Source organism: Homarus americanus, unplaced genomic scaffold (genome assembly GCF_018991925.1).
Source record: "Homarus americanus isolate GMGI-L3 unplaced genomic scaffold, GMGI_Hamer_2.0 scaffold31037, whole genome shotgun sequence".
Taxonomy (NCBI): Eukaryota; Metazoa; Arthropoda; class Malacostraca; order Decapoda; family Nephropidae; genus Homarus; species Homarus americanus.
In genome coordinates this window covers 12,291,199-12,312,036 of record NW_024722227.1, presented here as the reverse complement: position 1 = coordinate 12,312,036, position 20,838 = coordinate 12,291,199, and positions in this window count along the sequence as shown.

Below are 20,838 nucleotides of genomic sequence, written 5' to 3'. Positions count from 1 at the left end.
AAAATTTCTGCCGACACTAAAACAGGGCGTGTAATATCTGACGAGGACTCCGAAAAACTACCGGGAGATCAAAAGAAATTTTTCGCATGGTCTGAAAAATGGCTGTTGAAATTGAATGTGGACAAATTTAAAGTACTTAGTCTATGAGATGTAACCAGAGAAGCCATATATCAAATGGACAACGTTGTTATAGAGAAATCGGACTGTCAGAAAGATTTAGGTGTAATGATAAGTAGGAATCTTAAGCCAAGTCAACATTGTGCCTTTGGTCGAAGCAAGGCAAACGAAGTACTTGGGTTCATACAAAGGACTGTTAGGTACAAGACTCGCGAGGTTATCCTAAAACTATATATTGCGCTTGTAAGACTTCACTTGGATTACTCAGTTCAGTTCTGTTCACTGTACTACAGAATGGATGTAGAATCCCTAGAAAGAATTCAGAGGAGAATGACAAGACTAATCCCGGGCATTAGGAACCTTGAGTACAGAGACAGGTTAAAGCATCTTAATTTGCACTCCCTCTAGAGACGTATACATGGAAGTCAGGTGATATAACAAAGGTACTCATACTATCCAACCAGGAGCGAACTCGTAACAATAGTTTTAAATTATACAAATTTAGATTTAGGCGCGAGATAGGTAAACAATGGTTTGGAAAGAAGGTAGTAGACGAGTGGAACAAGTTACCAAACATCATCATTAACTCGAATTCGCTGGATAGTTTCAAACATAAGTTGGATGGACATATGAACAACAGAGGTTGGGTGTAAACGGGACTGCCCAGTATGGGCCATTGGGCCAAAAGGTCCGCTGCAGTTTCCTCTATTCCTATATATATATATATATATATATATATATATATATATATATATATATATATATATATATATATATATATATATATATATATATATATATATATATATATATATATATATATATATATATACACACACCTGTGAGGCCGCAAACCATGGGTGACCATTTGAGTAGGTGGCCGCTACAAGGGAGTCAAAAAATTACCTTATCACCGTATTTTTATGTTGTATTTTTCGGTTCCCATTACGGTTTACCCCTTTCTGTGATTTATCCTTACTGCACTGTTTCATACTACCCTCTCATGAAGTAGGTTGTCTCCCTTTACCCCCCAGAACAACCACTTTACCTCCACGCCCGCTCCATAACCCCTGAGGGAACAATACGCCATCTCTTACAATTCACAATCACTCTGACCCATCCAAATGTATCCCTATTCTCACCCCTTCCCTGCTGCTAATTGCTCATGTAGCCCTCAGGTAAATCGTTCCTGTGGCTTGAATTTTAGGGCAATTAGCTTCTTTGTGTATTTCACTGCCGCAGGTCAAGTTAGAAGTAATTGTACTATTTCTGTTCCCTACTGTTCTCAAGTTTATAGTCCTTCTCTTAATGGTTCCTCTTAATCCTCCAGCTTCCTTCTTCCTTTGCATTGTTCTCTTTCTGATTACATGGTATTATTTTTTAAGGTAATATTAAATTTTTCAACTTCCACATTTCTTCCAGTACAGTACTTTAATCCTACAAAAATACGTGTAATTCCTTCAGTTTTTATTTTCTTTGAGGTTTACCCAAAAAGGAATTTGATGCATTACGTATTAAAGTCCTTTTTTTCCCAGACACCATTATGCATTATCTTATCTTTCTTTACATTCGTCTTTACTTTCCTTCACTGCCCACCATAACCCCGTCAGACTCCGCTAGGCTTTGTTCGTCTTGTTCAATTTCCACAAAAACCGCCACACCATCCTCACATAGCCACACCATTACTAGTCACATCCTGGTACTTAATTCCTGCCCCAGCAACCCTCGTCTTTACTTCCTCATCATTATATCCACATTTGCATATACGTGAGGGATGTTCAATAAGTAATAAGACAGTCCACCTCTGGAGACTCATTAATATTACAAGAATAAGTTTGAAAGAGTTTTGTGATTTTTTCATTCGATTATTCTGTCTCGGTAGATCGTCTGTAGAAGAAGGCTATAATGCCAACCCATCACGGATTTGTGAATAAAGGACATCTCTCAAATCTTGCTGGTGACTCAGTAAAATCACAACGGAAATTCACCACATGATCCATTAAATATACAAAGATCACTTTATATCTCAAGGGATACAAGAGGGAGAAGGGACTTAAAGATAACCTCAAGTTAACGTGAAAATCCGTAAAGATCGGACAATGAGAAGTAATGCTAAAGCTTTGATGATGTAAGTGGAACAGCTCATGCTATTATTCATAGGGAATTGGTTTACTAAAATATTGTAATTTATTTAGTTCCACGGGTGTTATTGGGTCAACAAAAAGCAACACACAGGCTAATCTGTCAACCACAGAAGAGTTTTGGTATTACCATCTCGAAGCAAACAAAAGTACAAAACTCGCAATGAAAATAAATAGGAACACATGACCCAACAAGGAAAAGTCATACTCAGGGAAGGTGGTGCATTCCATTTTTTTTCTTTTTTGATAGAGGACTCCAATATGATTACAGCATAGTATATTCAGTGGACAGAATTACTGTGTATTATTGTTCCCATATACTGAAGAAACTGGAGCTGACGTCCCATTCTCGCTGTTATGAATCCGAAAAATAATTTAATTACACCGTGACGGTAACTTTCAAACACACTACCAAAAGAAGGCTTTCTCAACGTGCTGTAAGAGAAGATCAAGTGGTGGTACTGGCACTTTAAAAAGGATGGGAATATTTTGATGTAATCGTAAATAGAATATCATCCAACTACTTTATTTTCTGTACCATTAGTCTCATGATTTACTGAACTAACATAAATAACAGCCAGAACTCAACAATGCTCTCACTTAGTCCTCCATTTACCCCCATAAACTACTTACAGCTCCTCTTGTTTACTATCACTTCATCCTCCCCCTCACAGTACCATCCATATCAGTCCTATCATATACTTTCTCAGAGCATTTAATTCTTCAAACAATATTATTCCCCCGCCAGGTGGAGTCCCGCTATAAGTTATTGTATAAACATGTAACCTACACATCCCCTCATATCCATAACTCCTCCCTGTTCTTCACCAGTCATGTACAAGTACTCTCTTAATTTTCCACCATTCTTTTATTTATTTATTTAATATTTTACTATTTTTTTTACGAGGATTAGCCACCCGGGCACAGGTCAATGACCCACATCAGGGCCTCGGAGCGAAGATATAATAACAATAATAATAATAATATTAATAACAATAATAATAATAATAATAATAATAATAATAATAATAATAATAATAAACCGTAAAAAAAAAGAAAGATCAATAGTGAGAAACGATATACTGTATGCATGTTGTGTTGTCAAAGTAAGAAATAATTGAAACCCTGCAATTGTGTGTAAATGGGGCAGAAAGTCAGATCAGCAACCTGGGACTTGGTCACAATTTTTGTGATGCCATATGGCAGCAGGGTCTACCATTAGACGACACATTATGCTTCCAATATCTCCCAGGCGGTAGTACCTCCCTGTTTGGTAGCTGCCTACTACCTATGACTTACTAAACTATAAATATTTCCAGGTATATTCAGCAGATTGATTCCACTATTTTTTTCTTTTTAATTTCCCCTAACTAAATGGCCAGTTATATAATTTCGTTCATATTCCTCACGTCCCATAAAATATTTATTTTTGTTTTGTTTATATTACATATATGTCTACAATAATTTTATATTGACATAACATTAACTCCCAACACTTTAATATTTTTCCTTTAATTTTCCGTCACCCTTTCCTATTCCCAGCATGAGAGTTTTGCATTTTCCCCATCACTAAAGACCAACAACTCGTTCCCATCACTAAGGACCAATAATAATTGTAAAAAAATTCTATGCCACCAACTAGTTCTATTGTTACACTTTCTTTAATAATCTTTAATCGACTACACTACAATGACCATCTTCTGTGGGCCTCGTTTCTAAAATAATTTCACGATGCAGTTTTCTAAGTCCTACAAAACTGAGCCTCCTTTTTTTTTCATTTTCTTAGCCCTCTTCTTTCCTTCAGTCTTACATCATCTTCTGTAACCTTTTATTCTTTTCTCTCTGTTTCCACGTTCTCTTCTGTTACTCGTATTAATTAATTTTCTGCAAGATGTTTCACCATTCTGCTTACTCTCTTGTAGAATTGAGAACAGTATAGCTTCAAAATAGCCCGAGACACAACTATCATGGACAATGGAACGATCTTACACAGGCCAATGGCTTCCTTCCCTCGGCATGGCCACCTCGAGTGGGTGGCCATTAGGTAAATATGGTAGGCAGGTAAGGTAAATATTCCACTATCCATTTTCTTGTTTATTACTAATTTTCTACCACATGGCAGCGGCAGTGGTTTTACCTATACTCTTATTGCTGTAGTCCCACACACTGTTTATATAACTGCTACTATATTTCCTTTATTACCTCGTCTTGTTCTTTTATTTTCATATTATACTTTTTGCTTCTCCTCTTCTCCCAGTTTTCCTCCATTCCATAAAAATTTCACGTATTCCTATATTCTTTGTGTTAAGAAGACACCTCATATTAGTTTTACATATTTCAGATATATGTGTGAGTTTATTGTCATTCTTCTCATTACCTTTGTATCTTTTTATCAGTCATTACATAACCCATTATAGACTTATTCTTAATCCCGACTTCATCTCATTTTCACAGTGTATACCTGTATATAAAACATAGTTTGAGGAAGTATTTACTAAGACCACTTTCTCTTTACATACAAGTCAATAAAAAAACAAAATCACCGTTTGCATGTTTGGTTTCATTCTTCACGCTCCTACATTATTTGCCGAGCTTTTAAATCGAATTTTTACGTTCATATCATCAAACATTTGGGGGTTCTACTTTTGTCAAAGATTTGAATACAAATATTAATTAATCCTAACACTATTTTCCTCCACACATTTTCCTGGGTTGGCTTTGCGTTTACTGGGGAGTCATGTACTAATTCTTCCTCAATGTATATGAGATTAACAACTCTTTTACTTATATCTTTACAGAATCGTTAATCTCAGTAACATTTACAGATACATGAAACATCCTGCAACAATACCGTTAACCAAAGTTCCTACGGTAACTGGTCATCTCCGACCAGTATCATTAACCCCTGACCTAAGTAAAGCGCAGGAAGGAATTGTAGATAATTGAATTCTGGAAAATACAAAAATCAATTAAATCTTTATAACTTCCAACCTGTGAGGATGTTCATTATTACATCGTCTTGTATATCATCTTCAGACTAAATATACAAAGGGACTGACGTACAGTACATGACCACGTGGCTACCATATATCTAATTCGCTTGAGAAAGTGCATTGTTAGACGATGTGAATCAAAGAGTTGATTTCCAGAAACTGTTTTCACGAGGATGGGGGCAAAAGATTGTCTCTGGACACTGAAGGGTCGAGAGCTCCTGCTGGTCAACATCTGTGTGCTCTTCACTATTAAGGACTGAAGAGTTGCTTAAGATAATTCGTGTATGAACCGTGTTCCTGTTATTTATCTAGAAAATCTATGTAATATAAAGGCTAAATTAGGGTTATGAATTTGTGATGGACCAGCGTCAGGTATAAGCGATCTCTACCCCTCAGAGCTCGTTCCTAACTTTTCCTACTTCCTCATACTTCACTGGCGGGGAAAGTCACCGGGCTTCAGTTGTTAACCTTGAGTAGCCATGGAGTCGGGCTCAGTGGACTCTATACTATAAGGGACTCTTAGCTATATCTGTTGTATCATCGTCACTTACGGGTCCAGCCACATTGCTTCCCGTGTTACAAGCAGTGTGCCACCAGGAGCTAGAAAGCACTGTACTAGGAAAACAAAGCCTTAGCCAGAAAAACAAAACAAACCCATAAAGCTTAATACTAGACCTAAACTCAAAACAGGAACTTAGAATGAGAAAACATTATAAGAAAGAGGAAAGTGGGAATATGTTTCCAGGGAGGTGAAAGGGTTACATTGGTTTATTTTCTCATCGAGAGTAGTAAGATGGACAGGTTCATGGTTCAAATAATATTAGCAGAAGATATTATTTGTTATTTATATATTCAAGGAAAACATGAGACTTGTAGGTAATACTGTTAAGCAAAGATAATTTATTGTTATATCATCACCAAAGACATCTTTCTACATGGATATTACCTCAGGATAATGGAAAAAACGGTATTGTTGGGAAAAATAGATACAATTTTGTTCCAAGAAACACTGAAGAACTCGGTAACCCACACTAAGAACTACCCAGGGAGAGATTGTGACACAAATCGTGTCTCAGAAATGAGTTCAGTGAGGCAAAAACTTAAGAAATTAAAAAGATAAACGCTGGATAAAATCGATCGGCATTTAGGGAAGCTGAAAACAGAGACAGGAAATTGAAACTGGAGGAAGGACTTGAAAAGCAAGAAATGAAACATAATGGGATTAATAAAAATAAATAGGACAGAAGAATGACACACGAACACTGAATTTATACTAAATTAAATTATAAAGAAAATGGATAGGAGAAAGGTTGGTTCGAAGACATTGGGGCTAATAAAGAAGTTCACAGAAAAGTAGACGAAAAGTGATTTTCATAAGAAAATAAATGAAAGGAAACGGAGGATGATTACATGGGATGTTACAACAGGAAAATGTAAAAAAAAAGTGAACCAAAAAAGAAGTTATTAACAGGATAAAGATCATAAGATCCTGTTTCAGGCAAAAGTAAACGAAAGAATTTGTAATGAAAAAGTTGTAAGTAGCGATGAAGGTATAAAAGTTAATGGTAAAATAATATAAAATATTCTTAGTATGCAGGTTAACAGGTTAGTAGAAAAAGGACAACGATTATTGGCTTACAATACTTATTTTTTGCAGATTGAAAATAAAATAAAAATGATGAAGCAAAATAAAACTTAAGGTGTTGAAAAATATTGCGTATTTGAGAAGTAAAGTAGTGACGGTATATATAAAAAGCCAAAAATTAAAATAAAACAATTTAGTTTTAATAAAAACATTTAAAAATTTTAGTTGCTTAGGGATCAATTAATTTAAGAGGAAAAAAGTTACTGTGATTTCAGATAAAGGCTTCTGATTTGCTACGTGTGGCCAATACTCTTGTACGGCTCAGTAGCTTGGATACTGTTACCAGACACCAGAATAAAGTCAGAGGCCTTTGAAATGTAGTTCTACAGGAGAATGATGAAGGTAAGTTAAACTGATAGAATGGTTTCTGAAAACGTAATGAGACTGGACATAGCAACTACAGATACATTGGAAATTTATAGCACAAGAAACTGAAATGATTTGGCGATATAATTGTAGATGAGGGGAAATTTGAGGGTGAAGGGGTCGAGGGAATACAGAGATTGAGATGGATGAATGGAATTAAGAGTTGGGTCCCTGGAGAGATACAAAGTCTATGAGGATTAGTAAGACCAACCCGAATAGGTTCATGGTCACCAACCTACAGTCATAAAGTATCGTACCCTGAGTGATTGTTTCAAACGTAACAAAATAAACTGCGCAGGTCTAATATGTCTGTCAGTTAAACCCTCTTAATGACTAGGGTGTACTAACGAGCTGCCAAGAGAAGGGAGGGTGGAACTTAACTACCCTTTCCTCTGGGAGTAGTCCAGCCAGCTGCACTTACTAACATTTTTAGATGAATTTAATTTAATTTTTAAAGTCTTTTGGTTAAGTGCACTAGCAACCGTGCCCTCAAGATACTGTAAAACTACTATGATTGCAATATTGTCTCTGTGTATCGTGTATCAGCCAGCTGTTGGGTGAGGCGTCTGCTGGTGCTGGGAGGCGGGCGGCTATCAAGCTTCATTGTGGAGGGTCGTGATGGTGAGTGTCATGACCGGTCATTCGTGCTGCATCCAAAATTGCCATGTGCCGTCATTCTAGGCCCTGGGCTATCATGTGATGTCACTCTGAGCCATGCACTATCATGTGATATCATTCTAGGTCCTGATGTATCATTTGATGTCGTCTTGGACGCAAAAGTGACGTCATTACCTTCGCTAGACATCAGTTAACTGATACGTACCGCTCAATGACTTACAGTGATCACACGTTATCGTTAGAGAAGCAAGACACTCCTTTAGGCACGATTAACAGGCCGCGTCACGTACAGTCAAACCAACGCAAGAAAGATATAAATATATACTAATAATAAATAATAATAATAAACAGTTTATAATAGAGTTGCAGCCGGTGGCTGAAAATATACAAACTTACATTTGATTTAGACATAATGATATGCTATACATATATATATATGTGGCTGTAAAGAGAAAGCATATTGTTCACAATTCCTGCATCAGTGTGTCAAATTAAATAACGATGATTAACTTTTCAAACTTTGGCTAGTACTTGGAATGTAGATTAAAAAACATTATTTTTACGTGAACCATGAAAAGTGGCGAGAAACTTGGCACTATCTGGACACACATCAAAGAGTAAAAGATTATTTAAATCAAACTAGACATGGCGCGAGTCACATTAATTACAAATATTGCTGTCGACACACACAAAAAAATATAACTTTTAGTAAATGGACATATTAATGGTAATGACGACGGAACAGTTACAGGAATATTCTTTGCAGCCTGAAAAATTTTCGGTGCACAATGTCTATGAATATGTTCTGTTCATATTAGGAACTAAAACTTTTATGAGTGTGAAAGGTGATATTTCAGGATATTTTTTTTAACAAGTACAGCGGACTGGTCGGAAAAGGCAAAAAGGTGAATAGAAATAGTAGTAGGGACATTTTTTTAAACAAGCAGGCATACACTTGATTTTACGTGATAAAGGTGTGCTGAATTCATGTCTGCCGTATGCCAAGCTGTATCTGGCTGCCATCTTTTCTAATTTTGATAAATCCAAAATGGCCGCCATAATAAAATAAAATGCTGTATTTTTACTTCTAATTGACGTATCTGAATAATTTAAAATACTATATCATGGTTTTGGGGTTTAAGGAACTCAGCGAAATTTGTTTCCATTTGGTAAAATCGATTGGAGGTCAAATGGGCTATTTCAGGATATCAGGACTTTTTTGTTACAGACCTTGTGGGTCTTCATACACTGACGGACTTCTGTGGTGTTTTATGTAAGCATATGCTGCTATGCAGTCATCTGTGCTCGCTGATGTATGGGTAGAAAGTAACATTCTTGGACCACAGACTATCCATACAGGCCCTATGGAGACTACTTACACGACAGCTACTAGCATAATTAAATGCAGTGAAGTTCAACCGGGAAACAGATAGAAGAAACAAAGAGTGCCGGTGAAGTGGATGCACTTATATATTATGGGGAAACTAGAAAATTTAGTGAACTCATGGAAGCATTTATTAACTCCAAGGATAATCCTCAAAACAAATTCTGGTGGGGTTACATGCAGATGGTGCAAATACTTCTTTTTTACACCCGTGCACAGCGGGAGGGGAAATGACAACTCCATATACATACCTACAAAACTATGTTGCCACTGTTTATGAGATACAACCACACTAACTATGGCCGCTGAAAACCATCTACCTCAATGAAATGTACCAACTTCCTGATAAGGTTCAATGTGAATTTGAAAGGGGAAACCTTGTAGTCAAGAGAACTGAATTCAAGTTCAAAGACAAGAATGGTTGAATGGTACAGGGAAAAATGGTGGTGGTATGAGAGGTATTACACAAACCTCCACAGCATTGAGCAGATGGGCAATCACATTCAATATAAGATCCCACTTCTCACGTGCCACTAGAGAATTGTACTGCACTAGTATTGAGGACATGCATGTGCACAATGAATCCACCACAGGGTGAAAGATGCATAACATTCAGGATGAGGACAGACTATTGGAAGTATTCATAACTTTTGGCTTGTTCTCTACGGAAAAAAGCGCCATCTTGCAAAGCATAAAGGCCTGGAGCACGTACGTAAGTTCGTGTAAGAGCGAATTATTCCTTGTGAGGGCAGAACCACTAAGTTCCGGAACCCACGGTAAAAGATCTTTCCAAAACTTTTGGTTCCTTATTAGAGAAAACGCAAAGGAATACAGGAGCAAGGAAGATAGAGGCCCTGAGAGCAAACAGGACTATCCTGAAGCATCTCATAACAGCATATGAGGCTGGCGTAAGAGTGAACTTGAATGAAATTCTTCGACATGAGCTGCTTGCATTTCCCATCTCATTGGTAGAACCTTCGACCAGCTGATAAATCAGTTTTGGCCAAGGTCCTAACATCAGACATTCCAATAGTACCCTGTGTCACTAATGGCATGCTTGGTGAAAATCCTATTCTCATAATTGGTAACCAGGCACTCGTTCAGGCATTTGGGAAACCACATGGGCTCTCTACATTTGGAGACTTTGCACACACTTTTGTGCAGGTAATTCTTCAAGGCGGAGCAACTTTCAACAAGTTGACATTATGATTGAAAGGTAATGTGCTTTATCCATCAAGGCAGGAAGGAGAAGAAAGTGGACTCAGAGCGCCAATCCAATACAAAGAGTGATTGAGAACAGGAAGGTGCCTCTGTCTGCAAATTAGACAAAAAAATCACCTAGAAAATAAAGAGGACGGAGCACGATTTCTTTTGGAAGAAATAACTGCACAAGCACCAAAGGATAAAACCATTGTTGTGGTTGGAGGGTTCAAGCAAAAGGACACTGGAGGCTAGGCATGAAGAGGCCGACACCAGACTAATTCTTCATTGTGTGCAAATCACCACAGCAATAATTGTAGTTCATGCACGTGATGTTGGTTCTCCTTCTTTCCCACTTTCACTGTATGTCATGTAAACATATCTGTATGAAAGTAGGGCTAACAAAAAATAGGAAATATAGTCCAGTCCATCAAATTATTGGACAGCTATCATTGGGTCAAACAGTTCTAGAAACTCTTCCAACATTCCACCCTCTGACCGGCTCAGACACATCTTTCATATTAGGGCACAACAAGAACACTGCTTGGGACCTGTTCAAGCAACATGGTGAGAGTTTCCGTAACCTCGGAAATAGTGACCTGACACAAGAAACCTCAAAAAACGCAAGGCTGTTCACATGGAAGATGTACAGTACAATATCCAGCATGTTACTACTGTAGATTAGACCCGTGCAACAATCCTGCTTGTCAAGTCTCGTGCACCAGAGTTTCTTCCGCCTACCAGCGATGCTTTGTCGTATCACACAAGGCGCTGTCACCACTAATCATAAGTCTGACGACAGACACACATCCTGTATCCAGAGGTACTGGAGCCCCCAAAAATGGGATGGAGAAACGGGGAAGGAAAGCTGATGCCCTAGCTAATCCTTGCCTCCTGTTCCACATTCCTGTCTAGAACTGGTGCGGCTGATGCCAGAGTTTACGCTGCAAGTGCAAGAAGTCTGACATCCCATGCTGCTGGGGTAGTGAGAATAATGACCGTTGCAACTGTTTCAAGCAACTATAAACGTATAGTTGGTTTAATGTTGTACCGTATGCTTATAATGAAAGAATTGTACATTCACATGTATAGTACGACATATTGTACAGTACAAGATTTATGTTTTGTTATTTTAATTATACGAATGAATGAATCATATAATAATATTGAGAAGCACTTTTGCATGTTCTTAGTTCCCAAATAATATATTTCAACCCTCACAATAATTAATTTATTAGTTATAAGAAGAATTATACAAATTTAGATATTTATGGCGGCCATATTGCATTTATGCAAATTGACACAGATGGCGGCCAATTTGAATTCAGCAGGCTTTTCTCATTTAAATTAAGTGTATGCCTTCTTGTTACAAAAAATGCCCCGAGGAGTTAATTTTCCTGAAAATCTGACTAGTCTATAGGGAGTGACTAGACACCAAACAAATCAGTTAGGATTGTGAGTACTTACGAAGTCATCGGCAACCGTGATAGCATTTACTGTACAAGCTTAAGCGACGAGGGAACAAATGTCTGATCAGCATCAGACGTAGGAGGCACACAGTCTGCTTCCGGATAATATAAGTTTAGAAAAATTGTCTTAAGAACCTTCAAATGATCAAGATGAGCAACAGTAATTTCCGCGTCCAAGAAGCGCGGGATACGAACCATCTTCTCGTGAAGTCTGTCGAGAACCCTCTAAAGACCTGATAACCAAGGACTTGGGTATACTCAACATCAGCCGGGGTATGATTGACTTTGTTATATTAAAGTGTACGGTAGCCATTTGTGTATGAGAAAATCATGATAATGCACTCGCACTGCCTTGCACTGGTGTGTAGGGCAGAGAGGGTCGCATGAAGACGCATAATATCCAAGACAATAGTTTATTCTTTCACCTACAGTAGTCCGTAGCCGACAGGGTGATAAGCAGCTGTTGATTATCTTAATTTGGAACTGCTTATACAGAATTCATTAAAAATCTTGTTTAACTCAGTACCATTGTCAGTATGAAAAACCCCTGCAGTGGTGCGACGAAAATAACGTGTAATTTGAATGCACAGGCAACTGAAACCATTGACTTGTCGAACGGGAAATAATTAACAGAAAATAGTGAAACAGTCAATCATAACTTGAGGGTGGCAGCTGCCAAGGGTGTCCAGTTACTAAGAATATATAGAGAATCCTTACTCCAGAGACGACCAGGAATAGCATAATTTAAAACAGAAACAGGTGGGTTGACACTATTTTTGTACGAAGCAAAAAAAAAAAAAGACATATGTTGACGAAAAATTTAAATTGGAATATTTTATTGACAATAAGAAACTATTACATCGAAAGGACAGGGTAGTATGCTACTCCCACCCTCACCTTTGCCATCCCCTTCTGGGGGTTGTGTTGACGAGGCCATTCCAAGCCAGCATTACTTTAAACGAACCTCATAGAAATTCTTGTTCTTTCCAGGATGTACACTGTTTGGTGTGTTGTAAACAGGTTTCAGAATGCTAGGAATTGAAAAAGCTGGACAAGTTGAGAGTTGTGATGAAGCTGTTGTTTCTAGTACTGAAGAACAGTTTTTCACCGATCACGGGAACGTTTGAAAATGTGGGAAGTCTTTAAAACAGGAAATAACATCGTGACACAAAGGAGAAGTCAGCTGAACCTGAGTGACCTCTTGTAGGTCATGTTACCGGAATTTGTTTGATATGACATCAACATGTCATGAAAGGGCATCAGCCGCCAAATTAAAAGTATCAACTAATCATATGAAACCATTCTTGAACATTTTTCAATAATCTGGTAAATTTACCTCATAGGTTTATCTTTAAGGAGAAGTCAAGGTGTTCTGTGATTTTGAAGTGTTAAAATCCAAACAAATGTTGTAGCGTCGAGTCCTTTTTACTTAATAATTTATCTGCAGGAGACAAGAACCGGCTAGCAGAATCAAAGACGTGGGGAGTAAACTTCTCCTGGCATGAGAACAACTCCCTGTCCCTTCTCTGAGACATTAGTCGCCTCAATGTATAGAAGTTGTAATCTGTGAACCGTAAAAGAGGAGCAGAAGTATGAAAAAATTACTAATGATCAAAAGCGAGACCAGACAAACGGTCCAACGAATTACTCAAAAGTACCCAAATGTACCCAAAAGTACCCAAAAGTATAATAAATCAGGGTAAAATCTTAACGAATACTGTATATGTTTTACATCAATAAAACCTGATTAACAATGTTTTCATTGAAATGTAGTCAAAATAATGAAATAATAAACAGCGAAAAACGCTAAATTCCAAAGAGTCACCTATCCAAAATGGAGATATAATTACCGATGTTTCTGTTACTTTGGGGTATTTAACAGCCGTAGGATTTACTTTTCGTTAGGTTAGGTTAGGTTAGCGAAGTGCATCACGATGGATCTGAGTTATCTCCCTTGTTCACGAACTCTTTGGAATTTAGCGTTCGCCAATACTGAAAGTTTTTCGCTGTTTATTATTTCATCTTACAAATTATTTTTACAAAATTACACTAAAAATATTATTAAACATGTTTTGTGTATGTATAAAAGATTTTACCCTTATTTGCTATACTTTTGAGTACTTTTGGGTACATTTGGGTACTTTTGGGTAATTCGTGGCTCCCCAGACAAATGGAGATGAGTAAAAGGTTTTATGATTTTAAAGAAATTACGATTGAAAGAACGATGAGAACTAGTTAAACTAAGAAATGACAGATTATCATCCGCAGTAGTGTGTGTGTGTTTGGGCTGGGGGGTATTCATACGTATGAATTCCTTGAGAGTCAATAGTGTGGCAAAGGAAGGTGACTGAATTTTGTGAGAAACTATGCTTAACTTTATACTTGAGACCAACTTAAACTATCCTATCACAGACTTAACTACAGTGTTAGCCATGATAATGCGGTAGACCAGTGGATCTCAAACTTGGGGTAATTACCCCAACTGGGGTAAAAACTACATTTTGGCTGGGGTAATATGCTCCAAGCTCAGATATGAGGCTGGCTCTGGCAAAGACTAAACCACTCATCCAAAATCTGGTGTCGACAAAACAAGTTCATCCATCTCACTAAGACTAAGTCTATAACAACACTGTAACTGTAGCACTATTATTGATTTTTGTATAAGACAGACTAGAATTGTACACTTGTGTTTTGTATAATACATTTTATTGGAGGAGTAAAATTTGTAAGTACATTTGCAAGTTTGTGTTTTGTATATTAAATTTTATTGAATAGAATTAAGGAGTAAAATTTGTAACTACATTAATTTTGTAAACTTGTGCTTTGTATAATAAACTTTACTGAATAAAAAGTAAGGAGTAAAATATTACGTTGGGGTAATTCGAACCTGTCTGACTTTAAATAGAGGTAAAACTGGAATAAAGTTTGAGAACTACTGCGGTAGACTTTGAGGAGACTAACTACTGAACCTTGAAAAACACTGTTAATCATATTTCTGGTAAACATCACCTGTAAATGCCTTATTTAAGGACGTTCAGGTGACGGGCAAGTCGAAGGGAATGATTGAAACCCGTCTTTTGACGCATTCAATATTTATTGATGTGGTCAAAACCTGCAGAGAACAAGGCGTTCATTCGTATTACATGGTGATCTATCTGATACATAATTTGTTAGTCTCAGACGATTTCATCTTAATTACAATTGATTATTAAGCATAGTGACATGGTACAAAGTTCATAACTTTATTATTCTTAGTTACACTTCATTACGCATTGTCTTATTTCTCCAGATAAGGCAGAAATGAGTAGGCATAATTAGTCCACAATATTTCAGTACTGAGGAGTATGTCATCACTTTGGCTGTACTAACAAGTGCGGGTCAATGAGAACCAGTATGGTGTTCCAAGGGACAATAGTACTGTGTAAATTGTTCCAGCACAAAAACTCGACCAGGATTGGGAGTCGGTGTTTACCACAGAGGACTGGTGGCTGGACCTCATACCATCACTTGAGAAGACGATCTGCATCATGGAGGCCAGGTTGCCACGCCACCCTTTAAACCATACACTCAGCAGAACCAGGGCATCTTGTTTGTGCAGGTCGCGTGATTGGGGGTGCGGCAGCGCACGTGGTCTCAGGCTGATAGAATGAATGTTTGTTCGGGTAAGGCAACGCCAGCACTGTAGTTGAAGCCAGCGGCGATAACATAACTTGAAAATTGCCAAGGCTGAAAGATCAGACACTCGGAGAAGTTATTCTTTCTAACATTCCAAAACAAATTAGTTAGAACAGGAATAGGATGCTGTTCTGTACCTGCCAAGTGATTGGATCCCTCAGTCTGGACATGTGTAAGCCTCATATTACCTTCTTTTATGGAACTAAAGAGAAAAAAAATAAACGGGAAAGTTGTTTTCAGTAAGAGGCCTTTGAGGTCTGTTATTTATAAAAGGAAGTCAGAAAAAATCTTAGTTATGTATGAAATTCCATCTGTAATTTCTTTTATGCATATATTTTTAGTCAATTAACTTTTCCCTTCGTTTCTAATGTTTTGAAAAAATTGGCCTCTTTGCTAACATTTTTGCTGCTCTACCTTGTACAATATTTACATTCTTTGCTGGTCCATGCATGTTAAAAATGTTTCATATTTAGTAATACTTTTTATGTTGCTCTACTCTCTTTCAGCGTCCTTTTTACCTTTTTACGAATTCCCTTTTATCTCATAATATCTTTTTGGTACAGTTATTTACCTATTCTCATATTTTTTGTTGAAGAATATAAAATACAGTAAATTTATGATTTTTTGCTTATGACTCAAGTATTGGAGTTTATCTTATTATTAGTAGTAGTATCACTTTATTAATTATTATTATTATTCCAGAGTTCGCTTAAGTACTGCTGTGAGTGTTGTCAATGAAACTGTCTATCTAATTGAGTGCTGTATGTTGGCAGCTTAACTCGGGAACAGAAGATGTAACAATGTTCATCCATGTACCAATATATATTCACCCACAGCTCTACTATGACCTGGGATTAATATAGTCAAAGGTCAAGGCTACATTTTGGGGAAATCTTTCAGTCGGAGTGAGTTGGCACCTTACTCAAGCACCGTCTGGTTACGGCTATTAATATTATCCACATTTGGTGTACAATGTTATTCTTTTTCTTGTCACTTCGTGGACTAACATTCTGGAGTTATTAGATGCATAGATTGTGAAAAAGTCCATTCATAAAACAAACACAAACCTTAAAGATGCAACACACACACACACATACACACCAGATACGGTCTCAAGATATGAGCTATCTTGACAGCAACAATAAAGTGCTGTGCCACTACTGTACATACCTGTACATACACTGTGTGTGCTCGGACCTGTCCCGAGAAGGTTCTATTTCCTCACAATCTAGGACATAGTGTTTCTCCGCGCACTTTACAGTTTGTGTTGGTCACATCTTTATGAGGGACAGTGTCAGAGGAATTTATACTCTGACCTTACTGTAGTCAGCAGCGACGGTGTATTGTGTTCTACTGACCTTGATGTTCGCCCCATATTATGTTCATGTTACTACACCTCATCAATGTGGGCGATGGTCAAGTAGTCTCTATATACAATATGTCTCTGTCTTTTTGTTTCATACGTTTGTTTGTGCTTCTCTGATTATAACACACATTGTTCTGTATAAATAGCTAAATTCATATGCAACACACACACACACACACACACACTCCGCTGTACACTCCACAACTGTTCCCAAGTGGCTCACCATTCATCACGATTCATACACTACGTCACGCAGTCACTCACTGGTAAAGTGAACACGATAACCTTTTCTTCTGGTTACATCTTGATGAGCCCCTAACAACACACTCAGTTTCGTTGGTGCCCTACGGCACGTAGAGCGCAGGAACATAAATATGTGATAAGACTATGTATTTATATAACATGCGAGGTCTCCAATAGTGTTCCAGCGTGCGTGATGTGCATGTTCAGGGAATTATTAATCAAGAAACACAGATACTGGCTGTGTCATACATCAAGTGACCGCAGGGTGTTGCTGAGCCTCGAGGAGAGATGGTCTTACATGTAGCTACAGCTGCCACCGTAATTTCAGAGTACACTTGATGCATACCGTACACCAGTATATAATTATACACACGCTGCACGTGTGTACCAAACGCACACACACAGACACAAATATATATATATATATATATATATATATATATATATATATATATATATATATATATATATATATATATATATATATATATATATATATATATGTATATATATATATATATATATATATATATATATATATATATATATATATATATATATATATATATATATATATATATATATATATATATATATATATATATATATATATATATTATATATATATATATATATATATATATATATATATATATATATATATATATATATATATATATATATATATATATATATATTTCATGTTACAGGGAAATAGTGCAAGGAATTATGACAAAACTAAATTAGGCAGGGAGTTAAAACCTAAATGCGACAAAGAGAGGACTCAGAACACGACTAATTTAAATGTCTACTATGCAAACAGTAGAAGTATGAGAAACAAAATGGATGATATTAGGGCTTTAGTATTTACCGAAAATATCGATATAATTGCATTCACCGAAACATGGATAAACCTAGACTCACGTGAGTTACCTGTCGAATACCAAATTGCAGATTACAAATTATTCCATACCAATAGGCAGATTAGGAAAGGAGGCAGAGTAGCAATCTATGTCAGGGATAATCTGAAGTGTGAAATAAATAAGGAAATCAAAACTGAGCGGAATACAGAAATAATTTGGATAGAATTAATCGATGGTAGGGAAAAATTAATCACAAGGGTAATATATAAACCCCCTAATCTTGATAGAGTTAATGAGCGACTTATTTGGGACGAAATGTGCAGGGCTTCCATACATAGCAAAGTCTGTATAGTAGGCGACTTTAACCTTGGCCAAATAGATTGGACTGACCTTATGGGTAACTCAGAATCAGAGGATTTTCTTGAAACGATCCAGGACTGTTTCCTTAGGCAACATATAACCGAACCCACCCGGGGTAATAATATAATCGATTTAGTTCTGTCAAATAATGAAAACCTCATTAGTAATGTCCAGGTAGGGAACGAACTTGCAAACAGCAATCACAAAGAAATTAGATTCCAGTTAGAATTTCAGGACAGCCGCAAGGAAAATTCCACTAAAGTTCCAGATTTCAGAAGGGCAAACTTTGATAGTTTGAAGAGGCAGTTGAGAGAAGGGGTATCACGCTTGGGGGTGAACTACATGACCTCACATGAGATGACCTCACCCAATGTACCCACAGAGGGCTACCTTACCCTTACCCTACCTGGATACCTGACGGTTGAGATTGAACGGATCACGAGATTTGAGGTTGCCGAGTTCCACGACAATTTAAATAATGAATTACTTAATGCATAAAGGCAGAACATACCATACAAAAATTTCAGATCAAACAACAATGACCCTAAATGGATAAATAATTACTTACAGAACATTATTGGACAAAGGAAGGCTATAGGTAGGAGAATAAATCGTGGTGAAATTTACCTCCGGGATTATTATAAGGTATTGGCCAGTAGGGTTAAGTCCGAGAAAAGGAAAGCTAAGAAGAATAATGAAGTGAAGATAGCAAGGGAGGCAAAGACAAACCCCAACAGATTCTACCTAATGTATCAAACTAAAACACGAGAAAAGATTGGACCAATACAGTCAGATACCGGCGAGCTAAATGATAACGACGGAGAAATGAGCAATAATCTGAATAAATATTTTTCAACAGTTTTCACCACCGAAAATTTAAACATGATACCCAAAGCTCCGACTCTATAAAGAGATAGTGAAGAAAATAAATTAAACGAGATAGTAGTGACTAGTAACGATGTTAGTAAACAAATAGACAAACTAAAGCCTAGTAAGTCACCAGGTCCTGATGAGATATTTGCCAGAATATTAAAGGAATATAAGGAAGAGCTTAGTATACCCTTAGCAAAGTTGTTTAACATGTCCTTAAATCAGGTGTAGTACCAGAATCTTGGAGAATAGCGAATGTAATACCAATTTTCAAGGAGGGAGATAGACGTAAGAAAAATTCCACAAAAGTCTCAGATTTCAGAAAGGCAAACTTTGATAGTTTGAAAAGGCAATTGAGGGAGGGTGTGTCACGCTTGGGGATGAACCTGACCATTGAAGCCGACCTAATAACGAAATCTGAGACTGCCGAGTTCTACGACAATTTAAATAATGAGTTACTTAATGCACAAAGGCAGAACATACCATACAAAAATCTCAGATCAGACAACAATGACCCTAAATGGATAAATTTTATTTAAAGAACATTATTGGCCGAAGGAAGGCTATAGGTAGAAGGATAAATCGTGGTGAAATTTACCTCCGGGATTATTATAAGGTATTGGCCAGTAGATAAGGAAAGCTAAGAGGAATAATGAAGTGAAGATAGCAAGGGAGGCAAAGACAAACCCCAACGGATTCTACCTAATGTATCAAACTAAAACACGAGAAAAGATTGGACCAATACAGACAGGTACCGGCGAGCTAACTGATAACGACGGAGAAATGAGCAATAAACTGAATAAATATTTTTCAACAGTTTTCACCACCAAAAATTTAAACATGATACCCGAGGCACCGACTCTATTCAGAGATAGTGAAGAAAACAAATTAAGAGAGATAGTAGTGACTAGTAACGTTGTTAGTAAGCAAATAGACAAACTAAAGCCTAGTAAGTCACCAAGTCCCGATGAGATATTTGCCAAAGTATTAAGGAAATGTAAGGAAATGCTTAGTATGCACTGTGCTTAAAAGCCAATTTTACTCTACATAAGAACATAAGAATGGAGGAAACTGCAGCGGGCCTATTGGCCCATACTGGGCAGTCCCATTTACTCCCAACCCCTATTGCTCATATTTCCATCCAACCTAAGTTTCAAACTATCCAGCGTATTCGAGTTAATGATGATGTTTGGTAACTTGTTCCACTCATCCACTACTCTATTTCCAAACCAATGTTTACCTATTTCGCGCCTAAATCTAAATTTGTGTAATTTAAAACCATTGTTATGCGTGCGCTCCTGGTTGGAAAGTTTGAGTACCTTTGTAATGTCCCCTTTGTTTAGCCCTGGCTTCCACTTATACACCTCTATCAGGTCGCCCCTCGCTCTACGTCTCTCGAGGGAGTGCAAATTAAGGTGCTTTAACCTGTCTCTATACTCAAGGTTCCTAATGCCCGGGATTAGTCGTGTCATTCTCCTCTGAATTCTTTCCAATGATTCTATATCCATTCTGTAATAAGGTGACCAGA